Source organism: Mesocricetus auratus, unplaced genomic scaffold (assembly GCF_017639785.1).
Source record: "Mesocricetus auratus isolate SY011 unplaced genomic scaffold, BCM_Maur_2.0 Super-Scaffold_100010, whole genome shotgun sequence".
In the NCBI taxonomy this organism is placed as follows: domain Eukaryota; kingdom Metazoa; phylum Chordata; class Mammalia; order Rodentia; family Cricetidae; genus Mesocricetus; species Mesocricetus auratus.
This window is the reverse complement of record NW_024429194.1, coordinates 57,578,546-57,602,568: the sequence shown is the minus strand read 5'-3', so window position 1 is coordinate 57,602,568 and position 24,023 is coordinate 57,578,546. Positions and strand designations below refer to the sequence as shown.

The 24,023-nt window shown below is 41.8% G+C and overlaps 1 long non-coding RNA gene across 1 annotated transcript; it reads left to right on the top strand.

Annotated features, from left to right (window-relative positions):
* The first annotated feature begins 535 nt into the window (after positions 1-535).
* Positions 536-23,260, top strand: LOC121142642. Its single transcript, XR_005879671.1, has 3 exons — positions 536-664; positions 997-1,093; positions 23,145-23,260. It is a non-coding gene; the product is annotated as an uncharacterized LOC121142642 (long non-coding RNA).
* The last annotated feature ends 763 nt before the right edge of the window (positions 23,261-24,023 follow it).

Here is a 24,023-nt window from a genome sequence, read left to right as displayed (position 1 = left end):
GAAACTGTATAATGACATGGAAAAGAGTGAAACTAGAGTTGCACTTCTCACCTTTCACAAAAAGTTAATTCCAAGTGGATCAGCAACATTAACTTTGAACTTTGAAACTTCTAGGGGTACAGTGTTTGTTTGCAAAATTAAACTATTAAATATTCTGCAAAGTGGTCATCTTATCTATTTATGTAACTTTAGGTGTTATTCAATAAGACTAATTTTAGGAATTTTATGTTTCTATGGTATTTACTAATTTTGAATGATATATTTTTATTTAGTGTCTCCTAAGTATTTATCTTTTCCCTTGATTTCAACTTTTTATTGGGTAGATTTGCAGGACTCTGTTAAATATTAATAGCAATATGGTACATCATATTCTTGTTTTCTTTAGGCATCAGTTCTAAAGAATTGCTTGCTCAGAGTGGTGCTGGTTTCAGAGCTGTCCTATTTTCTTTTTTTGTTTTTAAGATTTACTTATTTATTATGTATACATTATTCTGTCAGTCAGTCAGTATGCCTGCACGCCAGAAGAGGGCACCAGATCTCATCATAGATGGTTGTGAACCACCATCATATGGTTGCTGGGAATTGAATTCAGGACCTCTGGAAGAACAGCCTCTTAACATCTGAGCCATCTCTCCAGCACCCAAGAGCTGTGCTAATCTTCCTGGTAAGGATGATGTCACTTTCAAAAACACAGCACCAATTAAATTTATTTGATTTTTAAAAATATATGAACGAACTATTTTCTGAACAATAAACCAATTTGCTTTTCTAACTTAAGCTCTATTTTTATTATTAGACATGCTTTGCTATATTATGTCATAGAGTGGATGTTTTTGTTTCAACTGCTTCATGTTTTTAGGGTTTGTGAATCTATACTTACAGATAAGACAACGTCATGATTTTGCTATTTTCTGCCTTTCAACATGTTTTGGCCCACGGTATTGTTTAGCTTCCTAAAATACAGTTGGTGTTTTATACCCTTTTCTGCTCTTCAAGCTTATGTTCCATGAAGACTTGAAAGGACTTCTCCTCACAATCAGCGGCCCGAGATCAGCTTTGGAGTCTTTCAGTTTCTTCTATGATTTTTCTCTAAGTAAGTTTCCCAATCCTGAGCCGTGTTTAGTCATTTATTTATTTTTCACAAAATGGTTTTATTTTCATCATGATCTCAGCCAATCAGTTTTCCAAACAAAGATTTGTGTAGCTGTGGTTTTTTTGTTTTGTTTTTGTTTGTTTGTTTTTTTACGAGACAGGGTTTCTCTGTATTGCTTTGGAGGCTGTTGGTGCAGCCTGACCTCGAACTCACAGAGATCCGCCTGCCTCTGCCTCCCGAGTGCTGGGATTAAAGGCGTGCGCCACCACTGCCCGGCTGTGTAACTGTGTTTTTAAGCCCTTCTGAAGTGTTGTGCAATAGCCCTCATTAAAGACTCTCGGGGGGACAGTTTATGGCTGAAAGCTGGGACCCGTTGAGAAGGGCTGATAAAGAGTTAAATATTCTTGAAAATGATTACAAACACTTCCTTATCTGCTTTATATTCTCTCTCTTTATATTGCAGACATGTGGCTTAACTTCTTTCATTAGATTTGTTATAATTTTCCCAAAGATCCAGTTGTTGGCTTTAATTTATAATCTTAATATGATTTTGTTTACTAATTTGATTATATTACTTTCTATTTTTATGATTTCCTTCCTTCTAATTTTATTAAGTTTATTTTTACTGAAGTCTTTCAGATTGCTTGAATACTGTATTTAATCCATTTTAAAGGGAATAATAGGCATGCCTAATATAGTGGATTGGCTAAGGTGGGGAATGGGGGCTGGAATAGTAAAATCAACTTCAAAGGCTGTATGGATAGGATCTGGATTGACTGGGAGTCCAGCAGCAGAGACTTTATTTTCAATAGGAACCACCTGGTTTCATCAGCACCAGAGCTAGAAATGACATGCAGTATCACACACTCTGAGGAATTTCACATTATGGGGTGCCTGGAGTCTATTCTCTCAGGAGAACAATCTGTGCTCTGGTTATCAAGAACTTGTGGAAGGGTTGCCATGAGTGCCATGAGTGGAACAATGTCCTAGTGCAGTCCAGAACATGGAAGAGGAACAGATGTGCTCTGAGTATTTGCTTGTCAATGATAATTGAAGAATCACAGGATCTGGAATTAACAAAATGCTTTCTGGAAAGGCAGAGCTTAGGCTCAATCTGAAATCAGAAAAACATGTAAGACTCAGTGACAATGAGACAGACATGAAAGGCAATGTAGGCAGAGCTCACAGAGAGTATGGTGAACACTGGGTAAGTAGACAATGGCTGAGCATAGCCCCACTGTGAGGGGAATCTATAAAAGTTAGTAGAATCGGTTTCTAGTACAACTGACGGTGAGGAAACCATTGAAGATTCTTGGATATGGAATGAGTCAATGAAACCATTCTTTCCACAGGCTTAGACTTGGTTGAAGGAGAGATACCTGACCGGAAGATCAGTTTGTATGTGAGGTGGTAAGAGTGTACACCTGAGCGATCACCTGGATATAAATGAAATGATGGTTCTGTAAGGTGACAGACCAGAACCACCAAAAGGCAGGCAGGGCAAGGTTAAAGATATCTCTCAGGCTTGATTCTTACATATTTCAAATCAGTTGAGTAAAAAGGGATCCTATTTGAGGGGACATTTGGTGAACTGAATTTTGGATGTGTAGTTTGAGGTTGGGGCTAGAATTCCTTTGGAGAGTGTGAGACATGAAACTAGTGTTGGGCTTAAGAGTAGAGGCTGGACCAGAACCCACAGTTGGAGAATTTGCAAAAGGGATAAATGCAAATAATGATGGTCAGAGAACACAGCTCTGGAGATAAAACACAGTTTTAGAGCTTTTTAAGAGTGGGAAATCAATGTGTGTAAGCTACAAAGGTAGGCTGGAAAGCAGGGGAATTTGAGCCTGATAGCATTAAATGACCTGCTGCGTTAATTGTGAAGTGAAAGGGGACATGCTTTTTGATGCACTCAAAGGGAAGGGTGAAAAATGACATTAGCAACAGCAGTAGTAATGCTAGGAAAGTTTCCTCAGCATATGAGCATTAGTTTGTCATAGCACAGAAACAGAGCATATGTAGGGAAGGCAGACAGAAGCTCTGGGAAGAATGACTTGGAAGCACAGGAGTAAACTTTAGGCTTCTGAAATGTGTTATGCATGCTGGACTAAAGACATCAATCAAACGGATCAGTTACCTTGGTAGAGGAATAAAGAGTACCTAAGAGAGAATTTTCAGGGTTATGCTCGTATTCGATGTAAGTGAGCATTTGGTGCCTGGGAGCAAAGGAGCTGACTGCTGAAGGTTAAATGGAACTAAGATCATCCTAGCAAGCTGTAGGAGAGTTAAGATCCAGGGCTAATCTTTCTTTAAAAATACTTGAATAGTTTTATCAGCAGTGCTGCCTGTGTGGCCCTTCCATAAGTGGAATTTCTATCCTTGAAGTCCCTAAATCAAAGTGACTTTGATGTAAGGTTCTTTAGAATAATTGAAAAACCAGTGGCCCTGTTCATTTTTCTTTTCTCTTGAGTTGTTACTTGGAATTTGCATACTTCTCCAGCATAATAAAATTTAATCCAAAGTTCAAGGTAGTTATTTATATTTTATCAAACCCTTAAGTTTAAGATAATATTTCTTGGACTGGTGATTTATATATAGCCGAAAACTATATGGGAAGAATCAGCTACATAGGCCCTTTTTTTCCTCTTTCTTTCTTATTAAAAAGTGGAAGACTGGAAAGCCCTGGGAGAAACAAAGAAAAAAAGGCATGTTTTGTGTCTGATGTGTGGAAAGAGGAATAAGAATGTAGATGTCTGATTTAAGAGGCCTTGCCAGTGCTCCTGCTCAGGATGGGGGTAGGGGAGAGCTGGAGAATTGGAGTTAGAAATAATGAGAGGATGCTTGGAAATCAGCTCACACAGTGGGAGATCAGTGCAAAAATCAAAGTGTGTGGGTACCTAGATAAAAATGAAGAATTGCAGCCCGAGGAGGAGGAGCTGGAACTACGGAGAGCCCATGGGAGCCCGTGGCATTGGACCAGTAGTGTTTTGTGCAGAAGAGACTCTGAGGATCCCTCCACAGGGTGAAAGAGCCTCCACACTGAGCTGTCACTGGGAAGAACAACACGGTTTCCGTAGCTGCCACAGAGGCACTTTCCTCCAGCACAGATGTATTTCCTTTTTAAGACAGAATGATGTTCTTTCTCTAAAAGCTTTCTCATTCCTTCATTTTTCTGTTCAATTTGGAAATGGTCTTTGTAGAAAAGAGTGATTGCAATGCATCTGTCCAGGCTTAGAGGGACAACTCCTGTGCTCTTGGGAAGTTGTTTAGGATGGGGCCATAGGGGACTCTGGGGCAGATGTACTACTTCCCTGGTTTAGAGATGTTCTCAAATGAATCACGATCCTGAGGTCCAGTGGCGGACCTAAGGGTCATGAATCAGAAGAGGACTTTTCTCTCATGAGTGGAAACTTGTAGTGAACTTTCTTCTATGGAACTAACAAATTCATTCTCCTAACTATATGGTCAATTTTCTATTATAAAGAATTGTGCCTACCTCCAGTATTTTCCATGTTTTTGTCAAAAAAGATTATACTTTTTTCATTTAAAATGACAATGATATTTTTTCACTTTCCATCTGGATATTATGTTCCATACTTTTGTTCTTGGGCAAAGATAAAAATAAAGATCTTTGACTCACTGTTTCTGTACAGCTCATCCAACTCTGTTCAGTAAGTTATTGTTGGCCCCCAGTGCAGAGGCAGCCATACAAAGCATTTTCTTTCAAATGGCATTTCACGTATTCACTTGCTAATTTAAAAAAATATAACCATTTCCAAACAAAGAAATTTAAAGCTGGTAAACTTGGAACACAAAACTTTTTGGTCTATATGGTATTCAAAATTATAAATAAAATGTCTAAAGTTACTGACAGAAAAGTCTGAAAGGTAAAAACTAAAAATCTCTAAAAAATGGGGAAAGGTGTGGTGAAGAGATGATTCAGCAGTTAAAAACAGAATGGAGTTCGGTTTCTAGAACGTTGAGAGGTTAACAACTGCCTGTGATTTCAGCTGTGGTAATTCAATACGTGCTTTCAGTCTTGGAAGCCACCTGAACACACAGGTGCACAGGCATGTCTGCAACACTCACACGCACACACAAAACACACAAACAAACAAGCAAAAATAAAGATCTGAAAAGAGTTGTTTATATTCTTGGTCTCCCATAAAATTTGTGGGAGTTGCTATCTGCTGGAAGAAGACCCTGGAGGTTGCATGTCTTTTTCATTTTTCACAGGTGCTGAAATCATAGCTATGTTATTCATCCCTTCAATTTGTCTCTCACAAAGCCTGTTGAGTGTCTATGTGTGTAGGGCACCAAAGATGCAAAGGTAGATGAAATGTACTGTGAAGGTACTTATTTGAGGTGCTAATAAGAAAATGTGGGTAACTGAAATTTGTGACATGATTCACTAAATTCTAAAGACATGTCTGCAGCTACAGGTCCACAGCAAGGGGAGATTGTTGCTTAGAACTTTGGAATGAGGATGGCTGAGCTTTGTCAGAAACAAAGCCCAATGCATTAGACCTAGAAGAGGGAAGTGAGATAGAAGACCCTGAGGCAGTTCTGGGAGAAGCTGAGGATGAGGAGTTACAACAGGATGACCCTTCAGGCAGAGAGTGGACAGAGGATAATGGGAAGGGACTGTCCACACAGCATAATCTGGATAAAAATGACATTTGCAATACTTCATTGACTGTGCCTACATATTTGTTTAAACACTGTACTGAAGTTATGGAATTTTGACATTATTTAGATACTTTTGATCTTGGACTTCCTAAAAATAAGCTTACCTTTCAACTTAAAAAGGGTTTACCACAACAGGTTGACCAATCAACACAGGAAAGGCCGTTCAAGCCCAGAAGCACACCAATCCTAGACACCCCCCTTGCTCTATCCAATGTATTCTCCACCTCGTGGTTCCCCTGGGTCCTTTTCCAGTCACCCGCCTCGATGATCAGATGAAGGGCACGAGCTAATGGCATTAGCTCGTTAAACAATAAAAGACTCTTTGCTTTTGCATCGGAAAAAAATGGTTTACCAGTTACATGCTCATCTTCAGTTAAGTCAAACTCGTCTTGGGCTCATATGCTCACACTACAGGACAAGACCCATCAACTCAAAATAGCACTGCTACTAGCTTAGCATACAGTCCTGAGCACGAGCAATATTTAGAAGCAACATCCAGATATTTAGAAAGCCAGCAACAATGAGCTAATACTGATTTTCAGATATTTATCATATCTTCCAAAATACAAGTAATTTTGAAAGTTGAAGAACTTAATTGGGTATTCTTATATCCACTAACATTCAGTGTGGTGCTTTACATACTGAGGGCATCCTCTAAATATGATATACAAATGATACTGAGCTGAGAAGCAGGAAATCAAAGTTGGTCAAATACATAGTCTATGTAAATTAAAAAACAACAACAAAAATAAAAACTCTTTGATTCTCCTCAATTCAGGCTCATTGGATTGAGAATAGATTTTTTTTTCAAAATTGATGACTATTTAGTCATTGTGCAGGTATGACCTCCGTCTCATAGAGCCCTGTAATATCTCCATTGAAAGCAAAAGGTAGTAATAATTTGTAACTTGGAATTTAAGCATGCCATTTAACTTGCAAGTATTTCAGAATTTTGTTTTTTTCCCCATTACTTTCTACCCACTGTGTTTACAGCATGACCGTTTGGATCAAGGATCCTTGGAGAAAGCCAGAAAAATCTTCAGTTGCGAAGTAGAAAGAAATAGGACATTGACTCCTCCAGCCCCCACACCATGTTACTGTTTAAAAGAAAACTGCAAGCGCTTCTGTGGTGAGATGGTAGGCAGGCTTGCAGTACTTAGTGCAGCAGCAGGGGCAAGAGCCAAGGTGGGAGGTGAGACTGACACCTGAGTTTTCCTGGACTTCCCAGTGTGCTCTGGGGCTGCACTTCTCTCTCCTCTCTCCCTTCCTCTCCCCACCCTGCCACACATAAAATCTTCAGGAACACTGAGAAACCCAAAGATAAAAAAACAAAATGTATAATCCTTCCCCGTAAAGCTTTCAAAATTTAAATGGAGAAATGCTTCCTTAAATAAGTAGTAATGTTACACAGCCAGATAGAAATTTAATAGAATTAAAGTGAGTAAATGAGGCAGGTTAACCCTGCTGGAGGAATTGGAGAGAACTGTATGGAGGTGTAAGGTTTGAGCTGAGATAGATGGGAGACAATGGGAAGGATGTAGTGTCAACTTGTAGAGACAGATGGATGGGAGAGGAAGGGAAGGATGCAGAGTCAACTTGTAGAGACAGATGGATGGGAGAGAATGGGAAGGATGTAGTGTCAACTTGTAGAGACAGATGGATGGGAGAGAATGGGAAGGGTGCAGAGTCAACTTGTAGAGACAGATGAATGGGAGAGGAAGGGAAGGATGCAGAGTCAACTTCTAGAGATAGATGGATGGGAGAGAGTGGAAGGATGCAGTGTCAACTTCTAGAGAGAGGCTCAGATGACGGAAGTTGCAGAGTAACAAAGGGGAAGGAGCTTTATGGGTAGTGGACTGGCTAGAAGGGCTTCAGGAAAGGGTTTCTATCTACTGTGCTTGGGAACCAATGGGTGGCGTGTATTTGTGGAATCAGGACCTGGAGGATGACTCTTTATTCTGTTTTAATGGTGCTCTGTGAATGAATGTATCCTGCCTGACTTTTGGACATGGCACTCACATAGCTGCGGTCTGGCTAGATGAGCGCTACTCCTGGCAAGAATCGTATTTCATTATCTTCTTCTCTTAATACCTGGAAATCCTTAGCATGCTTGCCACTTCCTGCAACCTTTGTGGGTGCTTGGAAAAGGAAGCGTACTCCAGGTACTGACTGTGCGTGAGAAGAGAGCCCGATATGCTCAATCAGAAAGCCTGGTGAGGACGTGTGAGTTTGTGTTTGAACACAAGGAGTAAGCTCTGAAACTTTGAGAAAAGAAATCATTTGATCAAAACTGTGTTTTCTGAAGACAACACAAGCAGCGGTATGGAGGGAAAACAAATTATAGAGAAGAAAAACCCAAGACAGGAAGACCTGCCCGCTGTTGTCACAATCATCTAGAAGAGTGAGCAGAGCGTGGGCTCAGGGAGCAGAGGCTGTGGGAGTGGAAGGGAGGAATACATTCAATTATATCTAGCAGCATCCAGATGCACAGGATGCAAACAATGAGGGAAAGGGCCTATGGCCAGAGTTGCCTTTCAAACTCAGATTTTTTAAGAAGTTTCTAGGCAATTTATCACTTTTATATGATTAAACAGGTTTTTCTCCTACTGTTGAGTTCTGATATAAAATGTGAGTCTTCAGAAAAAAGAATTGGACAAAGCCAACAACTTGATGTCACCTTCAAATTATTGCTGCTGTTGAAAAATCTTTCCGAATGTGGGAGCCACATGTATGAAGAAAGAAGTATTCCAGGGGGAGGATTAGGGTTAGTGAAAACAGTGGTTCCTGCCACATTTGTCAGAGAAGGAATAAAAGTGTCAGCTACAGTTCAGACATGCTTCCTAATGATTTGGGGTTACCTTCCGCATGACAAGTTCAGCAGCAAGATTCAATTGTGACTTCGAAGAATATCTAGTTGGGGACCTTGATGATGAACAGGGACATGCTGTCTGTGTTAAGGGTTTCCTGGTTCTTTTCTTGACGTGAAAAGTCCTGCAGGAAATCAATACAATGTACTTCACTGTAAATTGTTCTCTTTGTGAGGTAATATTTTGGTTGCTGTCATCAGTTTGGCTCTTATGAACTGAAAACCTACTCATAGCAAATGTATATTGTAGCCTGTCAAATTGGGAATGGCATCCAAACAACACTTATAAGGCAGCCTGTGACTTTACCACAGACTTTGCAGTTGTTCACGGAATGATAAAACTCCAAGAAGGCACCTTTTGACAGCCCATAAAGGCTGTGAAAGATTTTACAGTGCCCATAGGTGAGCTTCTCCTGAATGCTATTGAAAGGAATTGCCACACTTGGTTGCTACACCTGTCACCAGCCATAACGTCCAAAGAATTCCAATTCTTGTGGAGTGTCAGGATCCAGTGATGTCCGAGAGAGCATGCAATTCTCCATTCTTGGAGTGCTTAAAGTGGGGTTAGGGGAGCTAAATGAAAGTGTGTTTGAGAAGCATCATGGTGGTCCCTAGCACAAAACACACTAGCAAAGGAGCAGGAGTCCTGAAGAGCAAGCAGAGAGAAGTCTTTATGTGTGATAGGAGGAGTCTGGAGTTGGAAGTGTTAAACCCCGAACCAGACTGGGGCTCTCTTTTGTTCTGGCATATTGAGTAGACTGTGGAGGAGGAACTGGAATAAAAAATCATCAGAATAAATATTCATTAGCTAAAATATGTTTTATTATCAGCAAAGCAACAAGAATTAATTCATTCAAATGGCCTCTATTGAACATTTACTTTGTAAAACACAACAATAATACAAAGAGAGAATAAATGACTTTCCAAGAGTCACTGTAATGACTAAATCATTATTTAACTAGCTGCAGAGTTGCCCTTTGGAAAAACTGGAATGGGATGGCTTTCAAAGTCCTTGATTTCTTGTCTTTTTTTTTTCCTTCTGCTGCTTCATTCTTCTCTTCCGGCTTTTAGTTTTGACCACACCTGCTTGCTCCCCCAGCCATTCTGTCTTTGGAATGCAGACCAGAAGGTGACTCCACTCTGTGTGCTTATGTCTCCAGTTCCAGCCATGTCAGAGTCCTGTCCTGGCAGGGTGCTTGGGCTCTCCCCAGGCTCAGATTTCATTTCTTCTCCTGGAATCCTGCATCCATGGCTTAAATTCAGGCAGGGTTGAGAAGCGAGAAGTCTTCAGACTCGGCTTCAAACCTACCCTAACATAAGTCAGAAACATTTCCTTCCAGTTTGCACATTTTAATGTTTTACACTTATTTATTTGGCTCCTCCCTCGTGTATGTGTGTGTGTGTGTACATGAGCGTGCACACTTGTGTGTGTGCATGTCACAGTGCAAATATGGGGGTCAAAGGCCAGCTTTCTGGGGTTGATTCTCTCCTCCACTGTGTCCATCCTGGGAGTGGAGTTCAGATCACCATCAGGCTTTACAGCAAGTACCTCCATCTGGTGAGCTACCTTGCTGGCTTTCATTTTATTTTATTGTTTATCATTTGAGAATTTCATACATGTATACAATATGTTTTGCTAAAATCTATCCCCCATGCCCTCTCCTCCAACTCTTCCTCTATCCTCCATGTCACTCACTGTTCTATCAAATTTATCATGTTTTCTTGTTGTTGTTGCTTTGCCCACTTGTGTCGCATTATGTATACAGGCTACCTGCTGGGGCATGAGTAGCCCCAAAGGGGCCACATACCCTAAGAAAACTGATTCTCCTCCCAGCAGCACCTCACCAAGGGGTGGAACTTGCTCTTTCCTTTCCCCACGCATGCTGGGATTTTATCTGGCTTGATCTTGTGCAGGTCTTGTGTCTGCGGTCACCGATGATATGAGTTCATGTGTGTATTCTTTTGTACTGTGTCTGAAGACCATACGGATAGCCCATCTCAATGCATGCTAGCTGTATTTCAAAGGCTCAACTGCTGTCTGTGATTAGCTGCTATAGCACCTGGCAGTTAGACGATCGGAAACTAAACATAGTATGTGTTCTAATCCTGTGTTGGAGGGAACTAAATGAGGTCATACATGCTTGAAATTCCAGGACTTGGAAGGCAAAGGCAGGAGGACTGAGAGTTCAAGATTAGTTTGGGCTACACAGTGAGATTCCAACCCTCTCTTGAGAAAAAAGGAAAACAAAATAAAATAAATCACTGTGCTGCAGAAGTAAAACTGGTTTTTGGGAAGAGATGCAAAATCAGTTATTTGCATTTTGATAAACAACCTTCTTTACCCTACCTCACACATTGTGTGAAATCTGGCACTCTGCTGAAGTTCTAAATAGCTACTGATTTTTGCAGTGTGGAATCGCTTTTCGGCAAATGTGTCATGATATGGTACTTATCACACTCTTAAATTACATCTGAAGTAGAATAATCAGGCCTATTTTTCATTAGAACACTGATTTCCTCCAGCTGTTTATTAGTTGTATTAGCTCCCTCTAATCTGCAAAAATCAGTAATTTCAGACTCGAGGTCTGATTCTTGCTTTCCATTCCCATGACAACTTGTGTCTCTTTCCCATCCCCAGGCCTTCACTCTCCTGCCGCTTCCTTGTTCCCCCTTTCCTGACCATTAGGAGCCCAGATGGCTGTGTGCGTCCCAGTCCAAATGGCACACCGCCACTCCTCTCATGTGGGCATTGGGAAAGTGTCCTGCTTCACTGTGACTAAGAAACCTTCAGAACTTCGCATGTATCAGAGTCACCAGGAGATCTCGTTAAAATCTGGGATACTGAACTCTGACTCAGTTTCTGAAGGAATTCCGGGGTTTTTGCGTTTTCAAGAAGTCCTCAGGCTGGCAAAGGCGGCTGTTGGGAGCCACACTCTGAGAACGTTGAGGGTTGAGTGTGGACTCAGGATGCATTTGATCAGTGAGCTGTAAGAGAAGCCTTTCTGGTACGGAGCAATGGGCATTGGTAGCTTTTTTTCCCTGTTCTTCTCCATTTTCTTTTTCCCACCTCTCCTCACTGAGGATAGTTTAGTGCTCCTGTGGGCACCTTGAGACAGTGCTAGGGCACCACAAAAACCTCTGGGGTGACATTCTGGCATGGAGCTTCTGAGCTCCACAGGTCTTGTTACATGAAATGATTTTGACTTTACAGTCTAGTCCCCGTGTCTGGTTTTTATGTTGTTTGCCTCCAAAGCATTGAACACATATACAGTGACTACTCCTTTCAAACTACCTTGCTGTCATCTACATGACTGGGTTAGAGATAGTGTCACAGAACTATGTGCCCCAAATCATGATGCCTTCTCTTAATATGATGCAGGCTATTTTTTTCTAATAAATGTGTCAGATCTTGTCAGATACGGAAGGTATAATGAGTTAGAGAAAGATATGTATGGTGAGCATGCCTGTTTGTAGGGTGAATCTTAATAGGCTGAATTAATATACTCAGTGACATGCTTAAGTTGTGATAATGGATTAGAGTCAAAGTGGGGGAGATCTGCCCATCAAGTTTGTAGATGTCTTAAAGCTGGGAAGGCTGGAGGTATCCAAAGTTCTCTGGTGTAAGAGGAATGCCACATGTATTCCAGGACACTTTAAACGAAGAACTACAATTGGGAGGGATTTATAAAGTCCTTCATAGGGAGACATGCTTCCCAGCAGTCAGTGGACATAAAGAAACACAATGGAGTTGGGAACTCTTTACTTAGCTGTTCATTGAGAGGTTGAGAGCATGGTTAATCTTGTCAAGTAGAGTGGATTTGGATCACCTCGGAGATAAACCTCTAAGTATGTCTGTGAGGAGAGGCATTTCTAGAGAGGTTTAACTGAGGAGGGAGGATGCACCCAAAATGTGGGGAGCACCATCCCACAGGCTGGGGTCCTGCATTGACCAAGGAGGATAAGAGAGAGCCGGGTAGCAACATTTGTTCTTCTGCTTTTGGACTGTGGACACAGGGTTAGCAGCTGCCTTACCTTCCTGGTGCCACAGCTGCTCTCGCTGCCTTGTCTTCCCTGACTTGATGAACTACACCCTCAAACTTAAGCTGCCCTTGTCAGGTGTATTGTCCAACAAAAGAAAAGTAATGGATAGAGTTGGTATTCACTAAGCATTTTCTGAACAACTAGGCACATGTGTATTCATTTTAAATGCTTAATGAGTGTCTAGGAACAGAATAATGACCTCGTCTTTTACACACATCCCAAATGAGATCTTGCTACACTGAAGGGAAGAGGAACTTCTACGGACAAGCCACATTTTGATGTCTCCCCTCCCCTGCCCAAATATCTAGAAAAGATTAAATCTGATGGAGATTTCAAGGCATCAGGAGCCAAGCTGCCATTGTTGAGCCTTCACCACTCCCAACCACAGAAGCAAGTGGACAGTTGTGAGAGCTTACAGGCTGGAAGCAAATTCTAGCTCCTCGGAGTCCCCTGAGGAAGGCAGAACTATAGATTCAGACTACATTGCTGCAGGACCTGATAACCATGAAAAAAATACATTAAAAGAAAACATAAAAGAAGGCAGAAGGCAGATTAGATGGGCAACTGGGAGCTGTGTTATCACAGTTCCTCAAGAAACAAGCAAGGCCAGAAACAAGGCAGGCTGCAGGCAATTACAGATTGTCATTAAAGTTAAAAATATGACCCACAGCACGGTTGCTGTATTGCTTTAGGCTATAAAAGTGTCGTGCTGTTAGTTGTGACACAGAACACGGGAAAGGACGGTCAGAATCCTATGCTATTTCTGCATTTTGTGACAAAAGCAAAAAATCTATACAATTTCATATAATTAAACTAGGTAAGCATAGGTTGCTTTTCAGAGAAGAAGGGAGACAAGAGGCACTGGATGTACTTGAAACACAGCATTCAAACGGCTACTTCATAATTGCTTTTGTGTGTGTGTGTGTGTGTGTGTGTGTGTGTGTGTGTGTGTGTGTGTGTGTGTGTTGAGTGATAATGTAATCAGCATGAAGAATGACTGTGTCTAACAAGCTCCTTACATCTCCAAGTCAGAAACTACAGACAATAGACAGCAGAAGTATTGTAGTCGGTGGATTAAATAAAACGAGTAAGGGATTATGGTCAAGTAAACAACACTTCAAGTAGGCGTTTAAAGGAAGCTGCTGAAAAAACCTGCAACAATGGGAGGCTTTGGCTGGGAGAAGATTGAACTCTGAATAAGAGCACCAGGATTAAGTGAATGTCAGGAGGAGCATCCCAGTATGGATCCATTCTTTGTGTAACAATTGAACCTCTATCTTCTCAGTGTGTTAGAGAGCAATTTAACGTAGGAGAGGTAAACGTGCTAAATAGAAATGATTTGGTAAAGAAGAAAGGATTTTTTAATATCAAGGACAAAGCAACGTGTAATTTGGTTTTTAATCTGCAGACAGTAGGTAGTATCAAGTCATCAAACAGTGCAAAGAATAGGCTGCTAATTGAAACAGAACGTGGAGGCATTAGTGAATTGATTGGAAGTGACAAAGCAGCTGGATTTGTCAGCATTTTAGCAGATGGAATAGCTCTGATTGATGAAATGACAGGGCTCTGAAACAAAACTGGAAATTAAATGTACAGCCAGATAGTCCTGGCACTGAGAATATACAATTGCAAGAAATTCGAGAAACAGGCCAGGAAAGGATCTTGAGAATGCTCCCGAGTGATGTCAGTGAGTACAATTGTTTGTCACTTGGCTTGAACCTGCCACTTCTGATGACTGCTAGAAGGTTGAGAGTTGGCGTAGAAAGCACTTGATATCATTGCTGGGGATTAGATGGCAGAAGCACAGGAAAGAGGACTGCGTGGAGTGATGGTCCCTAGGCACTCATTTTGCAACTACTGCTCCATGGGCTTTGTCATGTTAAACAAATGCAGCTCTTTCCAATCTGTGTTCCTTGAAGCACGAGAGACCCCACGAGATGCTAACAGACACTATGAATAGGTTTTTTGGTCAAATTAGTCTGGAGAATATATATGATACAGCTCACTAATGGAAAGTTCCATCACACATTACCATAGCAAAGTTCCATAATAAAGTGAGACTTTCCTAAGCTGTTATATTTACTGAGATGAAGTTTTAAAGAAAATCTATAATATTGCAAGGGGACAATTGCTCTTTGGAGACAGGTTTGGAAAACATTACTGTGGTCTATCAAAACCTCTCCTGTACCCACTGTGTTCTTTCAAGCACCTATTGTCCTCTGGGAGAATGACTTACTCCTGAGGAGAATCTGCCTCACTGTGAAATAGTTTGCTCTACAGTTTGGATTTGTGTGTATGGGGGTTCATGCCTGCTCTTTCTGACTGTAGCCCTATGGGTTACAGATGCAGCCCTCCTGATGGTCATAGACCAGCTGTGATTCTGTTGTGCTGAGGATGTTTTTCTCATGTCAGGTGGCATTCTGGCTAAGAAAATTAGTCACTGGTATAGAAAGTTGGGTGGGACACAAGAGCAGCTCTCCAAGTTCCTCTTTTTAAATGTCAGTACATCTGATTAGAATGAATAATCGTTCATCTTCTTATTTTCAATTTTTTTTTGTGATGCTGGAAATTGAACTAAAAACCTCAGACATACTAGGCAACTGCTCTACTTAAAAAGTGACAGCCCTTTCTTGCCATGAGACAGAGTCTCATACAATAGCTCATGCTGGACTTGAGGTCCTCTATAGGCCAGGCAGGCCTTCTGGGCCAATCTTCCTGACTTGACATCACAGGTATCTAGGGTTGTAAACCTGACCAGTAGGCCTGAATAAGTTTTAAAATTAAAGCAGTTGTCAGGAAAGGTCCTGTGACTATTTCCCTAAATTCACAGAATAAACTGAATTTTAAAGGACTTTAAAAAGTAACAATGTGTGTGCCATATCACATTTAGGGGTATAATCTGAAGTGATGTATTTAAACAACGATGGTTTCCAACATAGTTTAAAACTAGAAATTCACTGAAAACTAGAGCGGTTCTCCAGAGAAGCAGCTCAGAATTTAAATGGATATTTTATGACTGACTTAAAGCACTTCGTTTTATATCTCCTTAACTGTGTGGCCCATTTACAGAAGCCGATACTGGAAACCCAGGGCTTCTGGAGCCCACAGGGTGTAGCTTTGCAAGTACTGGTTGGGTATTTTGAGGTGACCGTGTAGACCTGTGGCTGTCACCCTGCTGAAGACTGTAATGTGACTCCCGGGGTGTTTTTCTGACTGCCTGCTTCAGCCTGATTCCAGATGCCTTCCATTTTGCTGAGGGGATCTTTCTCAACAAGCATCCTGATGCCAGTATGGGTGGAAGAGAGGGGATGTCACCAGTGGACTGAAGCCAGGACAGCTCCTGGAAGGGTTCAGTGCTGGTCTAGTTTGTATCCCATTCTATACTCTAAAACCAGGGGGGAGGTGAGGTGAGCAAGAGTTTACAGAAGCCTACATGGTTGTTAAGGGCAACAGCCCATTCTCTCAGCTATTTCTCCAGGTCTTTCTGTTCCAGGTAGCAAGCAAAGTCACACCTGGTAAGCTGGCAGCATAAGCAGTGATTTAAAGCAAATCATTAAACGGATCAATGCATTGATATCTAATAATTGGTCTTTTCTATCTTATTCTACTTCATTTTCTTAGCAAACTCACTGGCCTAGTTTCAGACATTTCAGCTACTAGTGAGCACAATGTTTGTAAAATGATAATTTTGGCTGTTCTGCTTTTCCCCAAGGTGTTAATCTTGACAATTAGAATTGAGATTGAGATTAAAACAATCAGAAGTCTACTCTCAAGAAAGTACCTGTCCTGAATGGGCTTTGGTTAATGGGTTAATGAAATATTTTCTTTGGTATGAATTTTTTTATAAGGAATGAAGTTTTCCTACAACTCCACTGGTTAGGGTGGACCCAGCTTTCAAATGGGACTAGATAGATGTAGCTGACAGAGATCAGCAGCCTTATCTATTGGAGGTTTGATTTGTTGATGAAGTTTTCCTGAGAGAACCAGGGAGAGTGGTAGACATTGGGCCTGTTTGGACCACTCTTGAATAGCAGTTAAGTGGGGTAAGAGCAACTGATGTTTCAGATAATGATGCTGATGGTGTACTGTTGTGTGTGCTCATTTAAACTGTCTTTGAGGCTGGAAAAGAAGAAGAATGGTTCGATTAAGATCAAAATAAGAGAGCAAGAAGGAGAGGGGGAAGGAAGAGGAGAAAGATGAGCATTTTACCATGAAAACACTCATTTATATGCATTTTCAGTGGTTACATTTCTGAAGCTAAGCTAAGACTAATATGAAAATTAAAGGTCAGAAAACACTGCTTGGCTTCAGCAAATACCCAGTGACACTGGCTAATGTGACAAAAAAAGAGTCTAAGTTAGAGTATACTCTGGTGGGCAGGTCACAACCAGGCTCTCCCCTGATGTTTAGCCTGGCATTGCTCACTGAATCTTTGGATGGTGAGGGGCCTCCTGGGGACCAGCAACTGTAGTTTGCCAGGAGTGACGGTGATGGGGAATCTTGACTGTCAGTTTCATTGGGTGGAGAAATGTCTGGGGGATTGGAAAAGCACACCCCTGGGTGAGTCTGTGAAAGCATTTCCAGATAGAACTGAGTTTAAGTAAGGGGTAGTCACACTCTGAGTATGGATGTGCCATCTGGCCTGGTAGAAGAAAGGGAATGAGAGAAAACCTGTGAGCATAGGTCTTCCATTTCTTGGCTTCCAGGTTGTCACAGAATGAACTACCCTGTTTTTTGGTCCTCCCTGCCATCATGGGCTGAGAGCTTTGAAGCCGTGGAAAAAGTAACCAATTTATCCATTTACATCATTTTTTCAGGTTCTTTTTTCATAGCAATGAAAAGCCAGACTGTTGCCTAAGGTAGTGGGACATCCATTTTGATGACCTACAGAGAAGAATGACACCTAGGAGATACTCAGCTTTACAAAAAATGCTTTGGGAAACAGCACAAAATATCAAGATCACAACAGAGCAGGTGTCTCTGAAAATATAGTTTTCTAAAACCCCACACTGATTGACATGAGTTGCAGGGCACATCAGGACGAAGTCAGTATCTGGTGTCCTGAGACTGCCTAGGCAGAGATGCTTCTTGGGGAAAGTGACAAGCTGTCATTAGAAGTGAGCCACTCTTCCTTATTGGTTTCTAAGAGCTTGGCCTTTTAGAGAGTTTCTCTATCGAGCTGAGCTTTGGGTGACATATCTTATTCTTTCAACACTTTACACAAGGCATGGAGCTACCTTAAGTAGGTCAGCTGGACCTTCCATGAACCGACTCTTATTTGACAATTACCTTTGTCTTAGGGAATCACTAGGCTCTTGGATCCTGATTCTGCCAGTGATGGAGTGAGGGAGTGCCCTCATGGGCACCATAGCCACATCCTGGGAATGGGGTTGCTAGAAAACATAGTTGAGTGACATGTGAGAGCTTGAGGCATAGTAAGGAACAGAGTTTTTAGAATATTTCTGGAAAGATCATTTTACTTCATTTCTCCACCAATATTTCTCATTCTGTGTAACTATGGAAACTGCATCTTTTCTTATCTGAAAAGTCCTTGGATCAGCTTATCTGGTGAAGACTCACCTCTACTGGAAATTCCCATCCCTTTTGCCTAACAATTCAGTCAAGTGTAGGAAGGGCTCCTACCTCCATTCCCTTTCTGTCTCATTTTCCTATGTAAGCTGTCACAAATTTTCATTAGAACCTAGCTATCTAAAGAATTGGAATTCTTTTAGGATTATGACAGAGACAGCAAAAGCAGTATTTGTAGGTAGGCTTTCATCATGATGAGTTGACAAGCATTGGGACCAACAAGGAGAGAGAAGAATGAACATTTAGGCTTCACCCAGAAGGAAGGTAGGGTAGCTAATTGTGTGGGTAGATTGAGATGGAGTCTGTGTTGTTAGACAATTTGTCACCAAACACCCAAGAAAGTCAACCAAGGTGAGAAGTGTTTATTTAGGTCCATAGATCCAGAAATTTCATTGCACCATGGTTGCAGGAGCATGGTTGTGGTCACATCACAGCAGGGTGGGTACAAAGAAAGGAGTGCTCTCTGGGCTTCTCCCCTTTCTTTTTTCATCCCGTCCAAGTTGCTAACATGGGAAAGTGTTACCCACATTCAGGGTGTGTCTTTCCCCCCTTTTTTTTCTCTCTGGAAACACCTTCACAGACACACCCACAAGAATGCTTTACTTTCCGTTCTAAGCTAATCAAATTGACCATCAGGACTAACTGGCATACAGTCATATGTGGGTTAGAATGATGGGTTTGATTCTGGGTGCTTGTAGGGCATAGGTTTACAGTACCAATATGGGAAGTGTATTAGTGTCCTATTACTTCTGTAAAATAACGATCACAAACTTAATAGCTTCAAATGAGCACATTCTCTTCTTTTCCCACTCCAGAGTTCATAAATCTGAAATGGGTTTCACTGGGGTCAAATTAAGTTGCCAGCAAGGCTGTCCTTCTGGAATCCCAGGGAAACAATCTCCTTGCCTTTTCCACCTGCAGGTGCCACCCGTATTCCTCGGCCTCCAGCTTCTTCTATCCCAAAGTAGTAAAGCATTTCTATCAATTTCCCTCATTGTTACCCTCGTGCACTTTCATATATAAGAATCTCATGGATCAGATTGGTCCCGCCTAGAGTTCTGCCATGTGCAAAATCTATTTAACCATTTGAGAAAAATCTGTTTTTTTGGTGGGGGGGGGTCTCCAGGAATGAGGATGTCTTAGCAGTGCTATCAGCATGTCTATCACAAGAGACATTTGCATAGAAGCAGTGATTGGATTTGTCATTTTTGTATGCTCCAGGGGAACATGGGTATGAAGAGCAGAACATTGATGAAACAGGCCTTTGACCTTGACTTCCTCTTGTCACCGTCTTTGATGATCTCTTCCCCTTTCTGTAGAGTTGTCAGTGTTTCTTCTCACTATGTCTCCCACTTCCCTATCCTAAAGCTTCACTGAGGTGGTATTTTTAGGGTAAAGAGACTACTCCATTTCCTTTGTTTTCTTACCTACAGCCATGCAATGCACAATAATTTTTTTAAAGAAGAGATTACCTCGTTCTTGTCTAGTCTTAGGATAGCGATCAACCATACCCAGTTCAGTGGACTATCATCAAAAACATTTCAGTTGTGCTGTTGTTAAGTAAGTAGCATCCTTGCCCTCTGTTCCAATAATGAAAAAATAATTGTGTTTTCAATACTAGAACTGAACTGCTGTGTTATTGACCAAGTCTTAATTGATTTGAAATATGAGAATGCTCATGCCTTGCTTTGAAATAATTGCCTTAGACCATGAGAACTCTACGTGAATTGAACTATGGAAACACTTCCTGAATGGTGAGTTTCTTTTGGGTCTCCAGTCAGTGCTTGACCTGAGCAGTGATTTGCTGGAGGCCAGACACCACTTAACCCACAGAAGCAGGGCTTGCGGGCTTTAGAGTGCTCACCCCTTCATCTGATCACTGGATGTACTTCCCAGGGTTTCCTCTGATGTGCTGGACACCCTGTAGCACCCTGGAGATAGAACGCCACCAGGCTGGAATCCCTAGTAACTGTCATAATTACAGTCAGTTGTGAGTGCTGAGGGTGGAGGAGGGTGTGGGGCAGAGTGCGAAATGCTCTGAAAGGCTTGTTTATGTGTGTGAATACTTGGTCCCCAGCTACAGGGGCTCTTTGGGAAGGCTGTTGAACTTTTAGGAGGTGCAAACTCACTTATAGAAGTGAGTTCCTGAGAGCAAGCCTTGATGTTTTATAGCCTGGCCCCCAGCACATCCCATTCACTCTGCACTTACTGACAGCTGAGCAAAGTGACCAGCTGCCTTCTGCCACTGTTGGCCATGCTTTCATTATGAGGACAAAATAAATTCCTTTGAACTGGAAGCCAAAATAAACCCTTCAATAATTGCTTCTTGTTGGGGTATTTTACTGCAGGAATAGGAAGAAACTAGCTGGTATAACAAGCAACTGCATTCCAGCACGTAAAGAAAGTGCTGTGATGAGGTGGAATGCCTTGAGGTTCTGGTACAAACACAGGAGGTGCTCAGTGCTGGTGCAGGCACAGGAATCCAGAAAAAGCTTGCTAGTGCCAATAATGTGTAATTGGGTCCAGAAAGACTTTGGGCAAACAAAAATAGGCTCCTGACTTATGATGGGCAGACTTAAGATGTGGAGTTCTACTTAAACAAAAATGGGATATTTTTTGGTAGAACTTTTAATTTGAAGTCTGGGATATGGCTGAGGGGTAGAGTACTTCCCTACATATATGAATTTGTGTTGATTTTTTGATGCTGCAAACACGCACACACACACACACACAAACACAGACACATGCTCACACACACAGACACAAACACAGACACACACACACTTACACACATACTCACACACATACACACACTCACATACACATACACACACACACTCACACACTCACACACACTCACTCTCACAGAAGCTGTACTTTGAATTTTGGTCTCTTCTAGGGCTGGCGGCTGACACTGATATGGTGCAGTGGTCCAGACCTCTTTTCCACACTTGCCCGAGGAACGTTAGCGACTAACACAGCCCTGGGTTGTTAAGCTGTGATATCCACCAGTTAAATGTGTTAAATTCATTTATATTCAGGAGATTTCCCATCTTGGATATGACCCCAGAGCGGGTTAAGAAGTATCTGTGTAGAGATGGGACAAGAACTCTGACTTCTTCTGGAAGGAGAGCTGCCAGGGTTGAGAGGTGACACAAAGACAGAAAAGGGTAGAAATCTCCTGGCATTTAATCTCAGGATTTGGGATCCTTCCATTGTGAAATAAGCTAACGAACATCCAAGGGAATCATCAAAGACTGGAGTTTGGATTTTTAAACGCTACCTAGGAACAATAGGGCAAAGTTCATTTTCTGTTAGGCAGAAATTAACCAGCAACCCTTCCTGTTTCATGAAAAAAGCTAAAATTCAAGGTAGTAAACATGGTGCACAGCCTGCAAATGTTCTAGATATCTTAGCTTGAATCAGGGTGAGCAACCCATCGGCAGCATGAATGTAATTTGGATGATTAATGATTAACAATGACTTTAATTTACCGCTTGTGATTCAAATAGTACTTGTATCCTTCCACTTTGCATTATTTTTTTAAACCGCCCTTGTGTTTTTCTTGTTCTTTCATTTTTTTTCAAGACATTTTGGCAAGTCACACGAACATATATCCATCTGATTTAAAATAGACTCACCAGGGTCCTAAAATTGCAACATGTCTTTTCTCTGATTTCTTTAATGAGTTTTCATAGGAGGTTTTCTCCTAGAGAGGCAGTGTAATCAGCTGGAGTCTCTCCTTCTGCTTGTAGCAACTGGGGACAGTGGGCTTGAAGAAAAGAAGTGGTGGGAAGCATTATCTTAAGGAAGACAGTTCAATGTCACTGACTGTTGAATGCATCTTGCAATCAAAAACAATTTGCTATGTTAGCTCTTTCTCATCCTTGGTCATTCCCCATGTTAAAAACACATTAGGGACACAGGGATGCTGGGTACCATGCATTTGGAAAGTGCCATAGTTTGTTTACTGTTCATTTGTTAAGTCAGTATTTCAGATATATAGAAAATTGAGAGAAAGAGATAGGCACAGTGAGCCTTAGAGTCTCAGAAAAGGAGTTAAGAACAGGTCTTTCATGTCAGAGAGATATTGTTTTAAATTCAGGCCCCATTAGATATTAGATTGTCCTGGAAAATCATCATTAAGTCCGTGCCTCAGCTTACTCATCTGTAAAATGGGGATATAGACAGCATTTTTCTTCTAAAAGCATTTCAAAGAGTTAAATGAAATAATAAATCTGTCTGAAACAATGCTCTCCGGGAGATTCACGTTATTAGGTATCATATCAAAGTATTTTTCTGTTCAAGGTTAGTTTGTGTTTCATGATTGAAAGGCCTTTTGACAAGAAGGAAGAGCAAGGGATAAACTCATTCTGTCAGCCACGTGTGGTCATGTCCAAAGTGAATGTGCAGTCAGGAGATAGGAGTGAGTACATACCCCCAGATACCATGTTGACGTGGGGGTGAAGGGGAGGAGCTGGCCTGGTTGGGTGTGGGAGCAGCCAGGGAGAGCAAGTGTCAATGCTTTGCCGCTGGCTGGCTTGGGGTCAGCCGTGAGCTCTGCAGACCGCATCATGTCAGTGCACGGAGTCAAGAGGGAACACGTTTCTGGGATACCATTATGAATGCCAGACCCCAAAGAATTTTCTAAGCGTTTTGAATATGATTGTATCTTAACAAGCTAATTAAGCCTGAACCTGTGAAAGGGAGTCATAATGTGCACTTATCTTTGACTCTTGTCTTATTTCTTCACCCCAGCACGGGGCTTTCCATCTCTCTCTCTCTGGAGATGCATTTCCCAGCTAGAACACTTCAGAGCAGATTGCTCCAGCTACCTCCATTAACACACCATTCCTCCCCTCGCAGGTGCGGTCTGATCTATACACCCCAGGATTAATGGAGAGTCACTCCCAGTCACAGAAGCAACTTGCTAATCTCCCCTCCACCCTGCGCCTTGCTTTAAGGACACTGCTCAATGCTGGTGAGTGGGCACACTTAATTAAACAGCGGTCCTTACTTTTAATAGCATTCTATTTTTAATTCTGGGATGTTCTCAATTATCAGACAAACCCACTCTTACAAGGTCCTAGGTAGGAGGCTAGGAATGATTTGTGGGAATTTATTAGGTATTATTTAAACTGATAATAATCTGTTTTTCCAACTCAGAAGAAATTGAACAATTGCCCAGGGGTATCCCGAGCAAGTGTCACATTAGGCCTAAACAGACTGCGGCTTTGTTTTGTTTGGTTTTTCGCGGTGCTTCACACGCCTTTCTGCCTTTAAGAGTGTGCCTGACTAGAGATACGGACGAGGATCCACGTGGTGATATGCAACATGACCCACATCTAAAGCGCTCTGGCCTTCCCTGAATAAAGGCTTCGTGATGCGCCATTGCGGGAAATACTTCAGGGCTTTATAAACCTAATTAAAAATTCATTAACTTAATCATGAATTACCCCGGCACAGGTCGGCTTGTTACCTTTTCCCTCTCAGCTTGGATTTTGACCCATGGGTTTTCTGTTTAATGTGGCAGCTGCTTACACCCTCCGTGAAGGACAGGCTTGACATGCTCTCAGCCAAGGGGCTATCTCCCTCACCGTCTGAAGTGCCGCTGGACACTGTAGGCTTTGCAGGAAGGCGGAAAGCTCAACCGCTGCAGACACTACAGCGTGACATGGGAGGCCCTCTGCAGCAACTCAGAGAAACCACTGCCTCCCTCCGCGCCTTCTCGAAAGTGTCAGAGCT